The 23,743-nt window shown below is 41.5% G+C and overlaps 1 long non-coding RNA gene across 4 annotated transcripts in view; it reads right to left on the minus strand.

The window, feature by feature from the left end:
- Window positions 1–23,743, minus strand: part of LOC114234157 (uncharacterized) — a 168,275-nt gene that overhangs the window by 54,699 nt on the left and 89,833 nt on the right. For 3 of the 4 annotated variants that reach the window (XR_008556582.1, XR_008556580.1, XR_008556583.1), the window contains exon 2: window positions 3,276–3,382. The exons of the other annotated variant lie outside the window; for it this stretch is intronic. This is a non-coding gene — a long non-coding RNA (uncharacterized LOC114234157). The remainder of the gene's footprint in view (window positions 1–3,275; window positions 3,383–23,743) is intronic. 4 annotated transcript variants of the gene reach the window in all.

Here is a 23,743-nt window from a genome sequence, read left to right on the forward strand (position 1 = left end):
TTATTTTACATACTAGAAGCCCGATGCACGAAGATTCATGCTAGAATGGGCTTTCCTTTCCCTGGCTGCCGGCACCACCTTTCCACTCCAGCCCAGCCCCTTTCCGCTCCAGGAGCCGCCTCTTTCCGCTCCGGCCCTGCCTTCCCACGCTGCCCAGAGGCCCTGAGAAATTGGGGTGGAGCAGAACGCAAGCGTCCTGCATCCGTCACTTGGCACCTGTGTATGCAGATTAACTGCCATCTTTGTTGGGTTAATTTGCATATCACTCCTGATTGGCTGGTGGCGTAGCGGAGGTATGGTCAATTTACATGTTTGTCTATTATTAGGTAAGATAGTCTAAAGTCTACAAGTTTTCCTATGCTAGGGAGTGGCAATGATCAGCTGTGGGATTTAGGGAAGTATCTGTTACAGGAGGTGGTCCAGGCAGAGGTGGCAGCAGAGGGAACATACTTTGTTATGGCACTGGACCTTGGCAGTCTTTCTCTTCTAACTAGCCAGAGCCCAGAGTGTCAGCCTGGGGTCACACAGAGCTCGCAAAGCAGACCAGCAGCCAGGAAACTAACCTTGGGATCCTAACATGAGAATCAACTTATTTATTTAAGACTTTTAAGTAAAAATCCAATTGCATGATAATAAGGATCTAAGTGGCAGAAAATTAAATTTGGGGATAGGATGATAATCCTATCTAATAAAAGAGTTATATGCAAATTGACTGTACTTCCACTACACCAACAAGCCACACCCACTAGCCAATCAGGAGCAAGTATGCAAATTAACCCAACCAATATGGCTGCGGCCACAGAGCTGCAGCAAGCAGAAGGCTTGGGTTTCCCCAGCAATGGAGGAAGCCAAGCTTCCCTGCCACCCTGGCCCAGGCCTACACTCAAGGCTACAAAGTTTCAATTATAGAAGATAAATAAATCCCAGATACCAGGGCTTCTGCTTAGGCCGCTGGGGGGCATGGCCGGCCTCCAAACCACCACATGCCCCTCACCCAGGCCGCCCCACGCCCTAAGGGAACCCCCACCCTGATCCGGGACACCCTTCAGGGCAAACCAGCTGGCCCCCATCCGTGCACCAGGCCTCTATCCTATCTAAAAAAAGAGTAATATGCAAATTGACCATCACTCCAATACACAAGATAGCTGCCCCCATGTGGTCAAAGATGGTTGTCCCCATGTGGACACAAGATGGCCGCGACAAGATGGCCAGCAGGGGAGGGCAGTTAGGGGTGACCAGGCCAGCAGGGGAGGGCAGTTAGGGGCGACCGGGCCTGCAGGGAAGGGCAGTTGGGGGGACCCAGGCCTGCAGGGAGAGCAGTTGGGGGGGACCAGGCCTGCCGGGGAGGCCATTTAGGGGTGATTAGGCCTGCAGGGGAGGGCAGTTATGGGCAATCAGGCTGGCAGGGGAGCAGTTAGGCATCAATCAGGCTGGCAGGGGAGTGGTTAGGGGGTGATCAGGCTGGCAGGCAGAAGTGGTTAGGGGCAATCAGGAAGGCAAGCAGGCAAGCAGTTGGGAGCCAGCAGTCCTGGATTGTGAGAGGGATGTCCGACTGCCTGTTTAGGCCCATTCCTACTGGGATCGGGCCAAAACGGCAGTTGGACATCCCTCGAGGGGTCCCAGATTGGAGGGGGTGCAGCCTGGGCTGAGGGACACACACCCCGTGCATGAATTTCGTGCACCGGGCCTCTAGTAATTATAATAATAACAGAGCTAACATTTATATAGTGCTTAGTTTATTCTAAGCACTTTACTTATAAGCTCATAGATGAAAAATAGGATGGTGGGAAGTTAGACCGGAGGCAGGGTGGCAAACTGTAATAGACTAGGTTGGTCATCCCCAGACCATTCTGATTGCATAACCCATTACAAATAGTTGAGCACATAGTCTTATGTATATATGACTATATAATGTATACATTATAAGAGCCAGAAATGTTAAAATGAAGAGAGAAAAATATAAATAGAAGCTCTAATATTTTCTTCACTTACCCAAAAGATGGTTTGGTGTACACCCTGGAGCACACACACACACCCCATAGGAGACCTCAGGTAAAGGGGAAAGATAATAGAATCTGAAATGGCGTTAGTGTCAGAGAAGAGTTTGGACTCAGCAGAGAGTTCACGTCTAAGCAGGGGACTAGATGACTGGGAGTCCAGGGGTTAAGAGAGGAACCTGGACAGCCATGCTATTCACTAGGGAGGAATGGTGTGGGCTTCCAGAGATATGAGTTCAGTTTTGAAGATATTGAGTTTAAAGTTCCTTTAGGACACCTTGGTGGGAAATGTCTTGAAATACAGTTAGAAGGTTAGGCCAATACTTTATTAAGTATTATTTACATTATAAATGAATAATACTAATTATATGTTGAATTACTTTAAATAAATATATCTAATGGCTTTGGTGAAATGCAGTAGGCTTCACTTGTGTTTTTAGACTCCACATACAGTAAACAACCCTTGCTGCTTACCTATGTATATCTTTATTTATGTAACAGTACGGACTTCACTCTTTGGCAAACTCATTGAGCACTTCATCGCTCCCCTCTCCCCATAACCATATATATTATGAGTTTTTATCCAAGATATACCCTTTCGCTACTTTGTCACTTTATGTAGAATCACAACAGTGGAGATCAGCTCTTGAAACAAATGCCACTAATCTGGAATATGAAATAATTGTTATTACTCACATGAAGTTATACCACAGAAGAGGAAGAGGGGAGAGGAAGAGGAATGAGAAAGAGGAGAAAGAAGAGGAGGAGAATATTTAAAACACCTCTAAATAATAATTTAAAAGTTAAAGTAGTAAGGAGTAAAGGCAGTCTGAAAAGATGTATACTATTTGCTAAGATAAAATGAGTGGGAAAATGAGGCTAAAGGAAATCAAGGTTAGAACACAAAATGGGTCCCGGGGAGACCCCTGCACACTTGTGAGATGTGCACCGCATATTTAGCTCTAAGCTCTGCTCCAGCCACCTCGAATGGGAAGCCATGCCTCATTTCAGTTCCCAAAGACCATAAACACAAAAACTAACCAGTTGCTAGGAGAAGTTAAACCAGGGGTCCTCAAACTTTTTAAACAGGGGGCCAGTTCACTGTCCCTCAGACCGTTGGAGGGCCGGACTATAGTTAAAAAAAAACTATGAACAAATTCCTATGCACACTGCACATATCTTATTTTGAAGTAAAAAAACAAAACGGCAAAAACACCCACATGTGGCCCGCGGGCCGTAGTTTGAGGACGCCTGAGTTAAACTATACAAAGAACTTACATTTGGGCTGGATCAAGACATATAGGTCAACAGGAAAGCTACTTCTTGGCATCCCTTCCACTTGAGAGTCTTCAAAATAAACTCTTCCACAGTTATTTATAGAGGAGCTACATGAATAAAAGGTTAAAAATAAAAAAATGTGACTGAGATTTCAGCTTCTCATCCACCATCTCAGGAAATTTGTCTCTGACCCAAAAATCCTGTGCCCCACCCAGCCAATGAAAACTCTCCAGTTAAATCCAGCCAAGCTACTCAGAGGGAAGTTCATTAAGCATATTGTTACTTGAGCAAGCTCCTTGAAATTCTTAACATCCCCTCCAAGTGGCTTCTCAAAGTATTCCCTCCAACCATATGCATATCCTTCTAAAAAAAGTTTTGGGGAATTCTTTTACCATCTCATTCCAAGTCCAGTGAACCTTATAACACAATTTTAGGCTGATATGCTGAGGCATAGCCGAAGATGAAGCCCTTATTCTGTTCTAATTGAGAGCAGAGAGCAGTGTTCCCCGTGGGTTCCCATAAAGAGCTGAGAGTGCTTGTAATACACAGTGCTCTCCATAACAGGGAGTAATCACAGATAGGACTGTTCTCATGTTCTTGAAGAAGGCACACATCATCACAATGATGTGCAGTTTAATAAAAACATTTCTACCAAAGTAGGGGAGAGGAAGGGGTAAAACGAAAAAAAACCCACAAACAAATGACTGTCCAAGGACAGGAGTGTCGTCGTCATAATTTTTAGATGGTTTATGCAAGTGGTACAAATATAAAGGTTTAATAAGCATATTGAATAAATGTCCTCCATATGGATTTCTATACAAAATGGAAACCACATTCAGGAAACTGACACCATAAAACCAAGCATTCAGGTGTTCAGTAAGATTTCTTAAAATTCTAATGAAAACTCCAAATGTAAATGGACTTTGCAGCTGTTTACTGATTGATTGTCAGTAAGAGTATACACATTACAAATGAAAAATAATTTTTATTAAGCATTGGCATTGCACGGCTTTTCCTTGGAAACACATTTGCCTTCCTAATCATGTTCAGTTTGCACAACTGTTGAAATTACCGGGCATTTCTTGAAGTCCAAAGCAAGAAAAAGCTACTTTGCAATGACAAATCATCCATCAAATCCACAGGAGGATCAATCAAACTTGACTCACTGTGGGCTGAAGACCCAGCACCCTGCTCCCAGGGACATGACACTAGACAGTCCAGCCTTGAGCATGGTCTTGAGGCTGGATCGGGGCCATGGCTGGGCAGCTATAACCCAGGAGAACAACCAGCGATATAATTTGAGGGGCCCAAAGAAAAGTTTAAATGTGGGACCCTTGTTCTAAATGTATTAAGAATTTTAAGAAGGTGACAGAGCATCAAACGAAGCCTGGAGGTCATCCTAGTGCCAGGCCCTGTGCAGCTGCACATGTCACATACCTATGAAGTTGGCCTTGTCAAGGAGCACGTTCTCAGGTCCATGTACAAGGGAGTTCAGGTAGAAACATCTGCCTCTCTTCAGGCACTGGCCAAATGAGCTCTTCCCTTGCCTTTCCCTCCCTCAACTCCAGCCTCACGGCGGACTGTCACAACCCAAGCTTTGAGAATGGAAGAATCATTAACCAGCAAACCGCTAAGTCAGTTACTGAATTTCTCCTGTTCTTAGCATGGCAAACACAAAAATAAGAGAGAAAGTAGAGGGCAAATTAAGGGAACACAATTTACTGTCTTCTGCTTCAATCCAGTCAGGTCATTTGAACCTCAGTTCCTGCTTTAGAAAGAAAGAATTTGTAGCTTTAAGTTTAAAGCTCACAAGGGAAAGGTAGTTTTCAGAATTCTGTGAACAATCCATTTTAACTAAAAAGATAATCTTGGGTCAAGATTCCTACTTATAACTGCTGTTTTTTATTAGGAGACAGAAAGGCAGAAACCTGGCTGGAGTGGGGAGCTTAAGCCGTGTGACAGAAACGAAGTTCATCCCCACCCATGGAGGCTTGATTTAATGAAGAGCCTCGCGATGCTCTCCAGAAACCCCAAATCCAAATGTCCCCAAATCCAAATGAGTTTTGCCTCACTTCGAGGAAACACCCCAAACAAAAAAGCAAATCTGTTACCTTTTTCTATTCTGCAAAGATGAATATTTCAGAGTCTGCATCTGTGCCTACAACACAACACAACACACTTTGGGAAGGAGCAAGTGCTGCCTCTGAAGAAGCCAGCTAGCCAGCGGCTCCCATCCCCCGGCACCTTGGTGAATAATGAATCCTTGGCTTGTGTCACAAGAGGTAAACCCTACTGGAGTTTGAAAGTTGCTTTGCTTCTCAGTCAGTTGGATAGTCTGCCCTGGCTTGTTTATTTGGATTACGTACTACTTTGTTTCTAAACCAAAACCAGACTTGAGAAGGCAGCTTCAGAGTAACGAGCCGAGGTAAGCCTTCAGGCTGCAGCCGTCCTGGCTCCACATGTAAGCCACCCTTGAAATGATGTGAACACAGGTTATTCCATGACAACTTGTCTCCAGCTAATGGCTAAAAACATACGAAAGGAAATTACTACAGTGGTTGCGCCTTTAGAAGAAAAATATGACCTTTGAAACAGACCATCACGTTGAAATTGAAGCAAGTTGTAGCTCCCCTGGCTTTGCCAAGTGTCCGAGCTTTTCCATGTGTGCCAACCCGAAACCGAGACCTTAGGGAGGTACCTTAGTGAGAGTCCTAGCAGAGTGGAGTAACAGAACCAGGAAGGTGGCTTTCCGGTAGTGAGCATTCGCCCAACACAGAAGTAGCCTCCCAAAGCTTTTAGAGAACCCTTCTGTGGAAATTCCGGGTCACAGCATCTCTGAGAGGGGGTTGTTCATTCAAAGGAGAAACAGCGCAGGATGTGGAAATCACAAAACAGTTTAGAAGCAGTAATCACCCAGGTGTGGGGATTCCAAACTCCGCCTTGTACATCTCAAAGAGGGCACTGACATTCAGCATTCTCCAAACCTAACTTGATCAAAGAGAACTTTTCCCCTAAAGTATTTCCCAGGAATAAAATTCCACACAGCACACCTTGGGGAACATAGCCCTAGAATAACCAGGTCTCTGAAGCTGGAGCTTTACTACATACTTTTTTTTTCTTCAAAAAATTTAATGCAATCTAATTCAAGGAAAATGGGAGCTTGTAATTTGCAACACAAAGAAATTCCGTTTTATTATTTTAAAAATATATATATATTTTATTGATTTCAGAGAGGAAGGGAGAGGGAGAGAGAGCTTAAACATCAATGATGAGAGAGAATCATTGATTGGCTGCCTCCTGCAGGCCCCCTATTGGGGATCGCGCCCACAACCCGAGCATGTGCCCTTGACTGGAATCGAACCTGGGACCCTTTAGTCCACAGGCCGATACTCTATCCACTGAGCCAAACCAGCAAGGGCAGAGACTTCCGTTTTAAATAGTAAATCAGTTGGCTTTTGGTAATTGGCCTCTTTTCCCCCTATGTATTAACATTGTTGAAAACATTTCTTAAAATGGTGTTTCCATGTATTTAGAGATCAATCAGGCACTCTAAGCTAACCTCAGCTTAATGACCATACATCAGGGTACACATAAACAAAGAACATTCACTTGCAATAAGTAAAAAAGGGGTGAGTTTGAAACCTCCCAACTTAACAGGAAACAGAGTGGAGACGGAAATGATATCCTCTTGTTCTTTCATAAATCTGTGTCTTGGGGTCTTATACAAAGCAGATTCAAAATTAATGCATATTGGATTGGTTCATTCAAAAAACTAATAACTACATTCCCTTTTCCTAAAATTCCAGACTCATATAATCACCAGCCAACTCTTCTTGGATTCTGAAATCCAACAGGGAAAATCATTTATTGAACAAATGCTATTGGGTTTCTTCAGGAGACAACCTCTCTGCGAGAAGGTGTGTGCTTGCTCCAGCTGACACTCACATGTGCATAGTTGCTTCACGAGAGCCAGAATGTCACTGGCGTTGGCCTTTCTGCTAAAGTAACAAGGAAATGGCTATGGAGATAAGCTCTAGAAATGTTTCTTTCATAAAACTATCAGTGATTTTTTTTTTTAATCTCAGAAAGACCTTAGGATAGACTTCAGAAATTAGATACCTACTGTAAAAATTGCAGTTTACCAGGATTACAGGTTAGTCTTGGGTCTCAAGTCACATGTTATAAAGATGTAAAGGCCATCATTTGGAGAAACAGTTTGTAACATACTGGTATGCTCTGATAACAACCTCTCTGGGGCCCCAAAACATGATGGTAACTATTTCACAAGATTGATGAAGGGATAACATGTTATGTGCAGGGATTGGCACATACCAAGTAGCACCTAATAAATGATTGTGGTAATGGTGGTTATCACTCTTTAAATATAAAGAAAAAGAGGAGGAAAGGTAAATAATAATCTTTTGAAAGGACATTCAATCTCCTTAGTGAGCACCCAGGTAAATGCAAATTTAAACAAAAAACGGGATCCCATTTTTTTAGTTACTCCAGCACAGTACCAAGAGTTAGAAAAAATGTGAAGCAACAGGGATGCCCAACCACTGCTATGGGAACATAAGCTGATACACCAGAGTTGGAAAAGAGTTTCACATTATCTTGAAAAGTTGAGCATACCCATCCTCTATGACCCAGCAATTCCACCACCAAAAATCTAGAAAGGTTTTGCATATAATGCCTCAGGAATCATGAGCAAGAATGTCTGTCACAGTGTTGTTTATAATACCAAGACGTTAGAAACAGCCCAACTCTCCAACAGACACTAGATGAACAAATGGTGGTATATACACACAAGAGAATACTGTACAGCGGTAAAAACTAATGAACTACAGCTGTAGAAATCAAACATTGGTGAATTTTAGAAATACAAAGTTGAAATGAAGACTACACACAGTATGATTCTATTTTCATGCCATTTGGGGACACAAAAAGACAATGGTTCCTTTGTAAAGATGCTGAGGAATGAGATTGGGAGGCACCCATGGGGTTTCAAAAAAAAAAAATTGGTGGCATCCTATTTCTGAAGCTGGGTGGTAGGTTCAGGAGTGTTTATTTCTCTAAATATGTTTCCTGGCATGTATAAATTATTTCTAATTAAAATGAAAATAAATCATAATTCACAACAGAAAAATCAATAAAGAATTTGATCAGGTAATCCCCAAAAGAAGAGATGTCAATGACTAATGAACTGATTTTTAAATCTTCAAATTTACTAGTAATTAAATAGTCGTAAATTTTTTATTGTAATTTTTTTTTAATGAGCAGCATTTTCATCAATCAGATTGGCAAAGATATTTTTTTAATAATACTGAATACATGTGTTAATGCGATGAGGTGGACATAGTTATACTCTGCAGCTGAAAGTGTTACCAGACAACTTTCTAAAAAGCTATTAAATGATATTTATTAGGAAGCCTTAAAATTTGTTCTTTTAAATCAGTATTCAAAAAAATCACAAAATATTTAGTCAAAGATTTAGACTCAATACAGCATTGTTCACAACAGCCAAAAATTTATCCATTCATTTGACAAATATTAGTTGAGTACCTACTATAGTGTTTTGGGACCTGCAATACGTTGGTGAACAAAATTAACAAAAGTATCTACCCTACTGGAATTTATATTATAGAGGGAAGAATAGAAAATAGAAAACTTAGTAAATAACTAATGTAAAATAGTGCATGAGAAAATAATAGATGCTGTTGGAAAAAAATTTAAAGCAAAGCAAGATATGGGAGAGCAGAAGTGGCTGGAGGCAAGATGGAGAGAAGCATGTTGCTTCATTAAGCAAATAACACTTGAGCAAAGATTTGAAGGAGGTGAGATATCTGGGTAGTAGGTCCTTGGGCATTCCAGTAAGAGGGAACAGGGGTGCAAAGGTCCAGAGGTACAAATCTGCCTGGCAATTAGAGTGATAATAGGGAGTCTAGTGTATCTGAAATGGCCTGAGAATTGAAAGGAATAGGAGATTAATACAGAGACTAGAGAGGTAATCTGGGGGTAGTTGTGAAGGGCCTCAAAGGACTTAAGCTTTTACTCTTAGCAAAACAGGGAGCCCTTGCAGGCTTTGGAGCAGAGGACCATGATGTGACATATTTTTAAAGGATCCAAATGTTTAAACAATAGGGAAATATCTAAATACATTACAGTAAATCCTGTGCTTGTTCATCACAGAAGCTAAAAAAATATTTAAAGAATAAATGAATATAATGGAATATTATACAACTATTAAAGTTATAACTTCAAAGAATATTTAATGACAAGGAAAATGTTTATCATACATAGTAAATGAAAATAATCTAATTTAAAAATTACATGAAAGTTAATGGCTCCAATTTTGGATAGAGAGATGGATAGATAGACAGATAGGTAATAGAAAAAGAAATAGATAAAAACCATAATGAAATACCATCAAATATGAAATGGTTTTAAGTAAGTGGTAAAATTATAGGTGTTTTAATAGTATTTGTTATACTTTTGAATTTTCTATAATAATAATGTATTACTTTTATAATCAGAACAAATGCAATCTTAAAATACCTACCATAACCACAAAATATTCTTTGTGAACTTAATAGTAAATGTCAGAAAATATGTCCATTGATCAAAATTATTAGATATTTCCTGGGTTTCTTGGAAAATAGAAGGTATTTGATCTTCGTTGGCTGAATTTAGCAGCCTGCAGTTCATCAGTGTGGCTGTCACCAGTAGTTCAATAAATCCATTGGAATCACTACAGAAGAATTTCTAATGGGATCATGGAAACAATTTGGCCAGTAAAAAACAAATGATTAAAAAGCCATTACATTATCTACACAGGCAAGAGAATTGCCTAATTTAATCATGAAAGTCACTGCAAAAGACCAAAATAATTACAGTGTAAATGGATACCCAAAATAAGGGAATCATTTGATTTTAATGATACCTTGAGAGAAAATTAGGGGTGCGGGGTGAGTTTGCCAGAACCGTGTAAAACAGCTCATTAGCACCCTCATTGGACTCAATTGACTGCTCATTTGGATCTGAAGAGTCCCATCCCCCTCCTGGGAGCTCCTTGCCGTTAATTTCATTTTGGTGCTGAGTCTGATGTCTTCAGATGCCTGAGTCTCAGGTAAGGCATGCCAAGGACAGGTTTCCCATGAGATCTATCTCCTTTTAAGTTTCTACAAGTCTCAAATTTTAGCAGGATTCCAGCCTTCTGTCACCAAGAATATATTGAACCACCAGGAAAAAATGTGGTAAATTGGTTCGTGAGTTATATGGAGTGATGAACAAAGAAAGAGTCCTAAACAAAACCAAAAGTGGGATTCCCAAGACACATTTGAAAAGCTCCCAGAAATTTGCTTTCCCTCCCTAAAGGGAAGGTTCCATGTCCTGAGGAACTGGTACAACTCCCTTCCTTGTACAACCTAATCTTCAAATCGGACGTGTCTTACCGGCAAAGGTGGCTGCGGAATTAAATTGTTGCTCATTTATTTAATCATGAAACCGATATTCACTGAGTTTCTACCATGTGCCAAGTGTAAAGATGAATGGGTCCCTGCATTAAGAAGTGAATCGTTTAGGAGGGAAAGCAGGTAATTTATTAGCCTTCTGTAGAGCAGAGGGTGCTGTGGGCACACAATGAAGAGGCATGAGCTAGGGTGGCTAAGTTTCCTTCTACAGGAAATGCCTCAAGTTAATTCCTAAACAAGTTAGACAGGTGGAAAGGGGGGTGATGGGATAGTTTTTATAGTGTCTGACATAAAACATTCCACAAATAAGCCTGAAACTGCTGGTTTTTATTGTTATTGGTGTTGTTTTATTTTTATGAAAACAGCTTTTCCCTCTAATTATAAATGTAATGCATGCTAAGCATAAAGTTCTTGTATTTCACCAGTCGGTGATAATAAATCTTACACTCCAAAGGTCTTAATCTGGGTGTTTAGCCTGCAAGCAGGATCATCTCACACATTTTTTCAAACAGCCAAGATTCTTATAGGAAAGGTTAATTGAAACAGAAAGCAGCAAGCTTTTATATTAAATTCCCTCTTTTGAATTAAGAGGCAATACATTCTCTCCCTGCAGAGCTCAGAGGTGAGCTTTTGGAGCTACTATAATCATATAACTAATACAGATCAAGGAATTCCAAATCCTTCCCTGACCACCACCCTTCTCATCACAGAATTTCTGTACTCATAGGAAATAATAAACAAACTGCAACAAAATCCCACTTTATTAGCGTCTATGCAAGTCCCAATACCCCAGCAAAGTGCTTATTTAGATGTGGAAGTTTAAATAGGACTTCTTGTTTTCTTTGCCCATTTTCTCCAAAATCTAAATAATATTCAAGTGTGTTTTCCAGAAGAAAGAAGCTGAAGCAAAGATAGAGAGAAACAGAGAGATATAAATTATAAATAAAAAGCAACTGCTGTCAAGTTTACCCACCCAGCTTTTTCTTTAAAATAGATGTGATATTTAGGGTATCACTAGCTGCTATGACTAAAAGCCCCCAAATTTAGAGACTTATCCAAATAAGTTAATTTCTGGTGGTGCCTTCCTGTAGCTGAGCAGCTTTCCTCTATAGAGTGACTCGGGGACCCACTCTCCTTTCATCTTCTAGCTCTGCTTCTGGACTTAGATATATTTTTTAAAATCATAATCCACAGCAGTATACTAGCATTAATTTACATTATTTTTAATTCATTTTTTAGATAATGAGGGAAGATGTTTAGTTAATAAGATAGGAGACAACATGATGGTGTAGAAAGGACACAGGTTGAGAGGCATAAATGATATTAATTCCTAATGTTGCCCAAGTGTTGACTCTGTGACAAGTTCTACTCTAAGTGCTTTGCCTTCATGAACTTGCTCAGTCCTCATAACAGTCTATAAAACTCCTGAATATAGGCAGTTGGCTTCAAAACCTATGCTCTTAACCATTACAGGTTATTCTTTCTCTAAATGGGTTTGAAATCAGGGTCTACCCTTTAAAAACTCTATGCATATGTGCACAAGTTCCTTAATTTCTCAGATCCTGTCTCCCAATCAATAAAAGTGGTTATTATTAAGATCAAATAATGTGAGGTCAATGACATCATAATGGGTGCTCAGGAAATATGAATTCATTCATTTAAATATTTTAAGCTCTATGTGCTAAGCACTGTGTTAAGCTCTGGATTATTCGAGCCTGATAAAATTCATGTCCTCAAGGAGCCTAAAGTCTAGTGGGAAACAGCCATTAAATAAACAATTGTAGGAGTAATTAACTATAACTGGGTAAGCTCTATATAACAAGACCAGGGTGACGGACTCAACCTTGTTCAGAAATAGGATGATCCATAGCAATGTGTAAGTAAAGTCCAGAAAAATGGTTAGGAATCCCATTTTTATTTATGTCTAGGCTCAAAGGAAAAGAAACGGATAAGCACTAATAAGGTCACTACTGTTAACTTATTATTCTACCTGTGTTTTTTCATGACTGTTATTATTGATTACTATAATCTTATTATCTTATTTCTGGATCTTTTAAAATAGATTATTTTATTTTTTATTAAATTTATTGGGGTGACATTGGTTAACAAGCAATTATTTTAAATTTAGGGAAAATTATAGAAAACAGTGGGGTCCTCTGGTTTACCAGCACAAGCTCCAAGAGAACTTCGGGTCCTGGAAGAATGTAGATAATGACGTTGCAACTGATGCTTTTGTTTTAGGACCCTGGATTAAGCACTTCAACCAGGAAAAGAGGCCCAAAACTGACCTCAAACTCCTGGGAGTGCCTTCAAGTGGGTAGGGTTTTTCTGAGGTGGACAAAGATCAAGGATCCTGGGAAAAACAGAGCAGTCACATGGGTGTGATGGGAAGGCAGTGCCACTAGAATGCCCTCTAGCTTGGGGTTAATGAAATAGAATCCAACCGCTCCCTCATCCCTCCCTTCTCCACAATCACAATGTGACAGGTCTTGGGTGTGCCCAAGATCCCTTTGGTAGAAGGAAGGGTGGCAACTCCACTTCCAGTGATTCTCTTTATTGATAGCTACAAAGTAAAGGCAGTCTTCTGTTCTAACTGAAATTGTCACCCAGTCTTCAATTTTATGGATTAGCCCAGGGTTACTGGAAATTATAATAAGATTTACATAGTGAACACTTTTCTGAAAACTATGATACAAAAAATCAGATATTTCTCCTTAGTAGTCTGAAGTATACCTCTTTCTCAATTCAAAAGATACGGGTGAACTATCTAAACTGTATATCATAAATCCTTAAAAAATTATGCTGAATACATTTTTCTGGGCCAAAAGTTAAAAGAAAACTCTTCTTCCCCCTACTTCACTTCCCCCTTATTTCTCTTTTCCTTCTTTCCCCAAAAATTCAGTCCTAAACCTATTGGGGATCGACCGAGATGGGCTTCTATACTGGCAGTAGGAGAGGGAAGGGAGCTGCAGGGCCCAGAGCAGAGTGCCAGAGTCCAGGTAGGATAAGAAGGGGTCCATACATGGAGACAGCAACGACAGGTGTCAGAGTCCAGATAAGGGAAGGAGGGAGCCATGTGCAGGGACAGTCCAGCACACAGAGTGTCAGAGCCTTGTGAGGGGTGGGCAGCACAGGTGGCGAGAGACAAGAGCAGGTGAAACAGGGTGCCCAACAGGCAGTGGTCCAGCATGGATGTCAGGGTCCAACCAGGGTGAAGAAAGGCCACAGGAGGGGCCACCCAATGGAGGGTGAGCCCCAGCAGGGTATGAGGGTGTGGGGGGTGACCATACAGAAGAGGGGTTGATGGCGGGGGGGGGGGGGGAAGAAGGGAGATCAGTTATGTTCAAGGAGATAGATCAAATAAGCAAACATATTAGGGATAATAATGTCATTATCAGAAAAGGTAGCTACACATATAAGCCCTGTGATATTGGTTTTGGACAAGAATAAAAGGTATGGATGTGAACTCGTAGTTTTCTATATACAAAGCAAGTCATAGAAATAAAGGTGTGTGTGTGTGTGTGTGTGTGTGTGTGTGTGTGTGGTACTTGAAGAAAGTACAAGATGAGTCTGGAATATGTTATGCCAGGAAACAAAGAAGTACTCAAAGAATGATGAAGATTTGTCATATGACACAGAAGCCAACTTGAAGGGGGTCCACTGACCAAATTGAGGGACAATTAGAGCATCTGAAGAAATAATGATAGTAATCAATCACACATAGCCCACTAAATAAATAGGAAGAAACCATGAGTCCATACAGACTTAATAAATGAATAAACTAAAAGTTTGATGATGAATGGAATATTTACATAGTTTCAAATTGCCTTCCCCCCCAAATAACTATAATTATAAGTAACTATACAGTGGAGAAACCAGGCACACACCACCTTAATCAAGTAATCAAAGGGAACATTTCCAGTCATGGGACAAATTAAAGTCCTGCACAACTGATAGGAGGCAATGAGAGGAACACAGCCTCACTTCTGTGGTTTCACTGCCAAAACCAAGTAACCAAAATCTAATGAGAAAGCAACAGAGAAACCCAAATTGAGGGAGAGTCTACTAAATAAATGGCCTGCCATCTTTTAAAGTGTGAAGGTCATGGAAGTGAAGGAAAGACAGAAGAACTGCTGCCCACTGAAGGAAACCGAAGAGACATGACAACTAAAGGCAAAGCATGGCTGTGAACTGCGTCTGTGTCCTGTAAAGAGCAGTACTGAGACGGCTCAGTAATGTGACTCTCTGAAGGAGACTGCAGTTTAGATGGCCGTGATGCCTCTCTGTTAACTTCCTGAATCCGATGGTTGTACTGTGGCTATGTAGGAAAAAGTCCTCATGTGTTCAATCCACAAAGTAACATTCAGTGATGAGGGGCATCAGGTGGGCAACTTACTCTTACATAGTTCAGAAGAAATGTTTTTATAGCACAGTTGCCACATTTCTGTAAGTTTATGACTGTATAAGGAAAATTTTAAGTATTTTTTTTTTTAATGCCAGGACAAATACGTCCTCTGGTGACAACAAAATACCTGACAAGAAGGCTGTCCTGGAAATGTCGGGGTGTCTGCTGTTTATCAACTGGGACAAGACAGAATCCCGGGGGTGAGGGGAGTTCTTTTGTTTCTTCCAAGGCCAGCTGGGCTTTTACACCTGTTGGATTTTCTCTCTGCCATGGAGCTTTTGTCCCAGATGAGCCACATTTATTAGCATGGTTTCCCCAGGCTTGAAAATCCATCCTATGCTTAAGAGAACTTAAATCACAAAAAGGCCAGGCCCTTGTCCACTGAGCTTCCCTGCCAGAGCAGCACTGAGATGCTGCCACCAGCTGACATCTGTGAACTGGGTGGGGGCCATTTCCCACTTCTGAAGGACAACAAATGGTTGGTGCCAGAAAATCAAAGGAAAGCCATTCTTTCCTTTTTGATTGAGTAAATATTAAGTACTTATTATGAGGCAAATGTTGTACCCAGAGTAGGGGACAGAGCTGTGAATAAAAACACAATCTCTCTCCTCAAGGAAAGCACATGGCGCTTATTTAATTTTAATTTTTTTGAGAGAGAGAGAGGAAGGGAGAGGGAGAGAGACAGAGAGAAACAATGATTGGTTGCCTCCCGCAGGTGCCCCAACCAGGTATCCCTCAACCCGGGTATGTGACCTGACAGGGAATTGAACCAGAGACCTTTTGGTACCCTAGACAATGTCCAACCAAGTGAGCCACACAAGCCAGGGTACAAGGACACTTTTAAAAAATGTATCTTTTTTTTATTGATTTCAGAGAGGGAGAGAGATAGAAACATCAATGATGAGAGAGAATCATTGATAGGCTGCTTCCTGCATGCCCCACACTGGGGATTGAGCTCGCAACCTGGGCATGTGCCCTGACTGGGAATTGAACTATGACCTCCTGGTTCATAGGTTGATGCTCAACCACTGAGCCACAACCAGCCAGGCTAAGGAACTTTTTAAAGACAACTTTTTAAAATTGAACAGTAACATACACACACACAAAGCACACAGATCCTAACTGTACTGCTCAGTGAATTTTCACAAACCAAACACGTCTGTGTAACCGGCACCCAGGAGCCATGTTGCTATTTCCAATCACTACCACTCCTCCTGACCCCCAGGGTTGGTTTTGCCAGAAGCAGTTCACTTTCAAAGAAGATTTCAAGGAGGAAAAATATCAGGGTGATCATTTCCTGAGTTATGTAAATGACTAATCACTGGGTTGTACACTGAAACTAATCTAATATTGTACATCAACTATAATAAAAATTATTTAAAAATAAAAATTTAAACTCTTGTGCACTGCTGGTGGGAATGCTGACTGGTGCAGTCACTGTGGAGAACAGTATGGAGTTTCCTCAAAAAAATAAAAATGGAACTCCCATTTGACCCAGTGATCCCACTTCTAGGAATATATCCCAAGAAACGACAAATACCAATCATAAAGGATATATGCACCCCTATATTCATAGCAGCACAATTTACAATAGCTAAGATTTGGAAATAGCCTAAGTGCCCATCAGCAGATGAGTGGATTAAAAAACTTGGTACACCTACACAATAGAATACTATGCTGAGGATAAAAAAGAAGGAATTCTTACCATTTGCAACAGCATGGATGGAATTGGAGAGCATTATGCTAAGCGAAATAAGCCAGTCAGAGAAAGATAAATTTCACATGATCTCACTCATTTGTGGAATATAATGAACAACATAAACTGATGAACAAAAACAGATCCAGAGACAGAGAAGCATTGATCAGACTGTCAAACCTCAGAGGGAAGGTAGGGGAGGGTGGGGATAAGGGAGAGATCAACCAAAGGACTTGTATGCATGCATATAAGCCTAACCAATGGACACAAACACCAGGGGGGAGGGGTGTGAGGGCATGAGGGGGGGCAATGGGAGGATAAGGACACATATGTAATATCTTAATCAATAAAGAAAAAATTAAAAAAAATTTTTAAATAAAAATTTAAAAATGTTTAAATCCAGGAGGAAAACTAAGTACTATTGGTTCTTCCAGAACAGAGCTTCTCATCCCGGGGACCAGGGTCACACAGCGCTAACAGCGTTTCTGTGCAGGGAGCTGGTCTGCTTCCCCACAGTGCTGGAGTTGCTGACTAGTGGGTGACAACCTGAACCTTGCCTGGCATGAACCTGGACAATAATTCCCACATCAAAGAGTTTGAGTAGAGCTGCTGAGTTTGGTTGCCAGGAGGAGGCCCCTGCTGAAATCCAGCCTGGTCCCTTTTGTCAGAGCAAGTGCAACATGGCAGGATACTGCCTTTGTCCCTCTCCCACAAAGGCCTTGTGGCAACCCTGAGTGTGTGAGCTATTTGGGCTGGGAAAGTGAGTGGAGAGGTGTAGTGAGCTTTATCCTTGGGTCCAATGGGCCATTAATGGGCTTGTGTGATTTTTGGGTGATTAATGGGCTTGCGTGATCCAAAGGGGCCCAGCCCGATTCTTTCACAGGCTGTAAAGGATGCTCCCCAAATTTTCCTGGTGGCGCTGCTCCTCTTGTCAATGGGTTCCTCTTCTGTGCCCAAGACTGTTGAGCTCAAGGGCTCTTTTTTATAACACGAAGCCCCACAGAGCTCAAGAGGATATAGGTGTATATTTCCAATGAGGCCAGTTGAAGCATCTCTAGTTTCTTGGTGTTATTTCTTTTTAGGAAATTTTGAGCAATAGGGGGGCTGTTGAACCCAGAAGCTGAGCTCACTCATTCCAAGGGTTGCCCAGGACAAAGTCCATTCCTCACAGTGGCTGTAGTTTCTTGCCTCACCAATCTCTTGCTCATGTCCTCTTCCTTTTCCTCTCATGTTGGCCAGACTTTCCTTTCCACTCTTCTCTTCCTTTCCTTCCTTTTTCCTCTCACTCTGTATAGTTATTAAGGATTCTACTTGGGCCTCATCACTTGCTATCATATGAAAAACAGAAAGAAAGGAAGATGACTTTCCCCCAAAGAAAGGCAGAAAGGAGAACACTCGTCAAATGGCAATCATGTATGCCAAAAGCATTTAGCAAATAGAAACTAGAGACACATATTGCCATTGTAAGGAAAGAAAAATTTCTCCTTTTCCCTCTTAGGGTCTCCAGCTGGGTCTAAGAATTAAACTGACAGAAGATAAACAAGGGAAAAGCACCAAAGTTTTAATTATTGTTTATATGCACACTAGAGGCCCGGTGCACGAAATTTGTGCACTCAGGGGGGGTCCCTCAGCCCAGCCTGCATCCTCTGGCAGCCCAGGAGCCCTCAGGGGATGTCTGACTAACGGCTTAGGTCCGTGGGGAGCCGGCTTCTGGCTGAGTGATGCTCCCCCTGTGGAAGTGCACTGACCACCAGGGGGCAACTCCTGCATTGAGCGTCTTCCCCCTGGTGGTCAGTGCGTGTCATAGCGACTGGTCATTCCTGGTTGTTCTGCCATTAGGGTCAATTTGCATATTACCCTTTTATTATATAGGACTGGAGCCCTCACAAGAAAAATGAAGACCCAAAGAAGCAACTAGAGTCTAATGCTTATACACTAAGTTGGACAAAGAGTAGTGAATTGTGAAAATGTGTCAAGGCCAAGGGGCTTGGGCTAGGGTGGTTAGTTATGGGGAAGTGACTAGGAAGATAAGAATTGGTATAACAAGGTTTGTTTGCACAGATTTCTCTTGGCCTCAACTCCTCATTCCTGGTGATAAGAATGTTTCTTTCCTCCTGGTATATGGAGGACATCTTCCATATGGGAGTTTCCTCTCTTGCTTTTAGAAAGAAAAAAGGTCAGAGGGCCCTTCTTGCATCTGCTGTTTTTCAAATGCTTTTATTTTTTTTTCTTTATTAAGGTATTACATGTGTCCTTATCTTCCCATTGCCCCCATCTCCCCACTCATGCCCCCTAGTGTCTGTGTCCATTGGTTATGCTTATATGCATGCATACAAGTCCTTTGTTTGATATCTCTCCCTTCTCCCCACCCTCCCCTGCCTTCCCTCTAGGTTTGATGGTCTGATAGATGCTTCTCTAATTAATATGCAGCATGTTTTGGGGTGGTGTATTCTGAAGTATTTCACTATATAGGAAATATTCTATGTGAGGTTTTTCCTTTAAAGAGAATCTTAAGAAAGGATGACTAAGAGTTATGTCCATGGGAAGAAATAAAATAAATTTAAAGTTATAGAATATTTAATTTGAAGGCACTTATAGAATTTAGAGGGTTTTGAAAGGTCATCCAACCCAACACCTTTATTTTATGGATTAGAAAGCAGACCCAGAGATGCTATCTGATTTACTTACAGGTACACAAGTAGTCAGTGGCAGTAGCCCCCATCTGCAGTTCCCAAAACGGTGCTCTTTCCCTCATGATTGTTCTTGTAAATTGGAAAGACACAAACCAACTTCATCCTAGGTGTCCTGCTCTGGCAAGCTCCAGCAAGTTGAGAAATTAAGAACTACAGTATTATTTGCAAAAGCATCCATCAGAACTTATTCCAGCCTTCAGAAGCACAATACAAAGGAACCCTCTCTCCTACTACCTTAAATTATGGGCAGCACATTTAGTGAGGTTTCCCTAACTTACTTGTTTTAGAAGTGTTGAAACTTTGCTGAGGAGCCCAATCTTTTTGTCTTCCTGTGGTTTGTTTGAAATTCATTACCCCCTTTCATCCCCTCTGATCCCTTTCTCGCTCTCTCCCTTCTCCACCCTTCCACCCCACCCCACCCCAGTCCCGTGTCAAATCTAAAGGATCTTAAAGAGAAATATCACAGTCACTAAGGACTTATCATCACCAAGATTGATCCCATATGGTGTCAGATGAAGAGTGAGGCTACAGCTCTCATGGGCTCCACAGGGACAATGTGGGAACACAACTCTTTTTGGTTTTCATTCCCTATCCCCGAGATGAGCTCAGACTGCTAGAACCAAGAATTTCTACTCCCCTGGCTTCAATAGAGTTTCCAGCCATGCTTTTTTTTTTCCAACTCCATTTCAAGAGCAACAGAATTCAGAGTTTTGAAAGGCATACAAAAATATATTTCATCTGATCCCATGCCTACAGAATTCATGCTCCAATTTACCTTTGAGCTCTTGCCTATTTTTACTAATTCAATTCTTTCTTTTGTGTCTATAAATTGTGTTTGGATTTTTTTCTTTCCTCTAGTTTGTTTAGTTTCCAGGATGGAAGAAATCTCATCTCAGACTTTAATTACAGCTCCAGCACTAATCTGTCATTTGTTTCCAAGATGTTGGAAGAATTGTCTCACTGAGTTCTTCCACTTGGAGCTGGTGTCTCAGAATGTCAGTGGAGATTTCCAGAAGCTTCTTCCATTGGTCATGCATTGATCTGGAACCTGATCGTTTTCCCCAAGGTAATGTCCCACCATGGAGGCAGGGAGGCAGCAAAGAGCAAGCCCAGGAAATGCCGGGCGAGGATGGCACCCAGCCACCAGCTCTGACATTATTCCTGTGGCATCGGTTTCCGAAGCATCTTGTTCTCAAGGACAAAATGGCAACTATTTATACTGTCTTGAATTTGTTTCTCTTAAAGAAAGAAGTGACTTACTGTTTGGTTTCTTCCCATGGTCTTTGTTTGGTCGGCTGTGTTTGGAGAAGCCAGGAAAGCCTGGCTGAAGAAGGAAGAGCTGTCTGGCTTCACTAACTGCTTGCCCAGCTATCCCAGCATCACAGCTCATGCCAAAGGCCTTGCTATTGAAGAGACAGCCAGAAATGGAATGAAAGGGAAAGGACACATAAAAGCAATTCTGCTCTGGTAAACTGCTTCATGGCATTCAAAGGGGGAAAGACAAACAACTCAAAATACAACCTTAAACTGCACTCAGCAAGAAACAAACTGCCCACCGAGAGCCTTTGGAACTTTGTTCTGATACAGAGTTCAATTATACAAGAAGTACCTAGTGAGGGAAGGCCAGGCGGTGGTGCAAGAGAACAGGCACCCTCGTCCTATAGAGTGCGGCTCTGAAAAAGATTTATCACATTCATGATGGACTTGCCACATGTTGAGGACTTGCTTTAATTTCATGAATTCTTTCCTTCTCTTCCCCACCCCCCGCCCCCACATACACAAAAAGGTAATTGTGGTGATGGGAAAATGTCTGTAACAATTTTAACATATGTGAGGTTACCCAAGAGGTGTATCATATTTAGAAGGCTTCAAAATTTCATTAATCCACCTTCTAGGAATGTGATATCTTACAGATTGTACTTGTACACACTACAAAGACAGACAGCTAATTCTTAACAGACACCGAGGAGCAAGCCCTCCTTTTGCAACATGCTCCTCACATTCCTCTAGGTATTCAAACACAGAAAAGTAACTTATTGGATGCTCAGCCCCTGGCTTTGTGTCCAGATCCCCTTCAGAAAACAACTAATTTCCGCTTGAATAAAGCTGACATAAGATTGGATTCAGGGCCAGACATTCTATTAGCTAATTGGACGGGAGTGGCACCTGTTAATTTCTCTGTTAGATTTGCTACAAACTTCATTTCAAAGATATAAAAATACATATCACCAAGGTGAAGCATCTATGCAGGGCAGACCAGGCAAATTCCAGCAATGAATTTTCAGGGATGACCATTTACAACTGTCTCATTTACCTAAATATTAAATAAGAATGCCACTCTTTTTTTTTTTTTAAGGCAAAAACATCTGTTACCCATGAGCCTCTGTGCTTTTGTTAAATGCCATTGTTAATCTGAAGACTTTTTCCTCGCTTGGAATGTGATCTCTGAATGTGTTATTGAATCAAGGCATAGCATGGAATGAGTATCTTCTTGTTAGGATCCGACTCATTGACTCTCTGCCAACAAAACAAGCAGAGATCTGAATTTAAACTGGAAATGTTTCACCATAATTCAGAATGAAGTGTCACCATTGTCCAAAATTTGTAAATATGGAGAACTACAAATGGGAATTTAGCTCATCACTAGATAGAACCCTGTCCACATAATTCTCCAAAAGGTTTTAAAATTTAAAAAGAATGAGATTCAGTAATTGTTGAGTGTTTCCAGTGCTGGGGGAAAAAAACAAAAGTATTATACACATCTTGGCTAAAGGAGCTAACATTTCGATGGTAAAAAGAGTTATATAAAATGATTATAGAGGATTATGCGACCCTGCTCCATTTTCATAAGTCCTCTCACTGCAGTCACTAGTGTTCCTTCTCCACATATCGTCTCACTTGTTGCAGGCGTGCTGGTCTCCTTCCTGTGTGCCAGTCACACTCCCTCCTTAGGGCGATGCTACTTCCTCTGCCCAAAACTCTCACCCCCAGATGTCCAATTGGCCAGCTCAGGCACCTCCTCCAATCCTTTGCTCAATATCACCTTCTGAATTGGGCCTACCCTGACCACTCTACTTAAAATTGAAACCAGTCCTCCCGGCCCACACTCATTTCAGCTCCCCTACCCCCTTCCTTTTTTTCCTTTTCAATAACATTTATGATCTTCAATTATTCTATATAATTTACTTATTTTCTATGTCTACTGGTTCTTCCTCCCCACCCCTCCCACTAGAATGTAAACTTCACAAAGACAGGAGTCTTTGTATTGACCACTGGTATATCCTGCGAGTATAGGCTAGTGTCCAGTACATTTTCGTGTCCCTTAAATATATAAGCAATGGCCCAAGGAAGCAGAGCATATCAAAGATGATCATAGTGGAGAGAAGAGTATCTCTCACATCCAAAGAAAGTATGAGCTCCTCCCTTGCTGGGGAAAACTTTTGAGGAAAAGAAAGGGAGCAAGCAAAGAGGTCAAACCAGAGGGCCCTGGCTCTGCACAGGGCTGAAAAATCCTGGAAGGAAAAAACTGGGCGGGGAGGTCTGGACCCTTTAGGGTTTTAACAGTCTTTTTAGAGATTTTGAACCCTGCACCTCTGCCCTCAATGGGACGTGATAGCTCTGATTCTACAGGAGAATTGGGCAGGAGGAATGAGTTTGCTTTTAGTTGGCTTCCCCACTGTGGGCTTAGCCCCCAACTTGGTTCCCAGGTCAACAGCAGCCAGGCTTCCAAGCCTGGTAACTATTGTCCTGGGAACCAAGTTGTAAGCTCAGAATTTTACCATTAACCTTGATGGCTTTTAATTGTTCCCTATTTTGAGTATGATTCTTCACCACCTCTGGCCCCCAATGTGCCTGGTGTGCCTGAGTCTGAAGACCTCTCCCCAAAGTAAACTTCCCTTCTTAGGCCAAAATGAGGGAGGAAGAGTTAGTTGTTTGGATGTGTGGGTGGAGAAGAAGATCTGGGGGTTCTAAACACTCTTTTTAAAGACTTTAAACCGTGGACTTCTACCTTCCACGGAGAGTGACAGCTCTGATATCACAGGGGAATTTGAAAGAAGGACCAGCTTGCTTTAAGTTGGCCTCCCCACTGTGGGCTTAGTTTTCAGCCTTTTCTGATTTGCCAAGTGAATTACTGTATCAGTTAGCTATTATTAGGTAACAAACTACCCCCCCTAAATTTAGTGACTTAACACACAATCATTTAT

This window comes from Eptesicus fuscus, chromosome 7 (genome assembly GCF_027574615.1).
Source record: "Eptesicus fuscus isolate TK198812 chromosome 7, DD_ASM_mEF_20220401, whole genome shotgun sequence".
In the NCBI taxonomy this organism is placed as follows: Eukaryota; Metazoa; Chordata; class Mammalia; order Chiroptera; family Vespertilionidae; genus Eptesicus; species Eptesicus fuscus.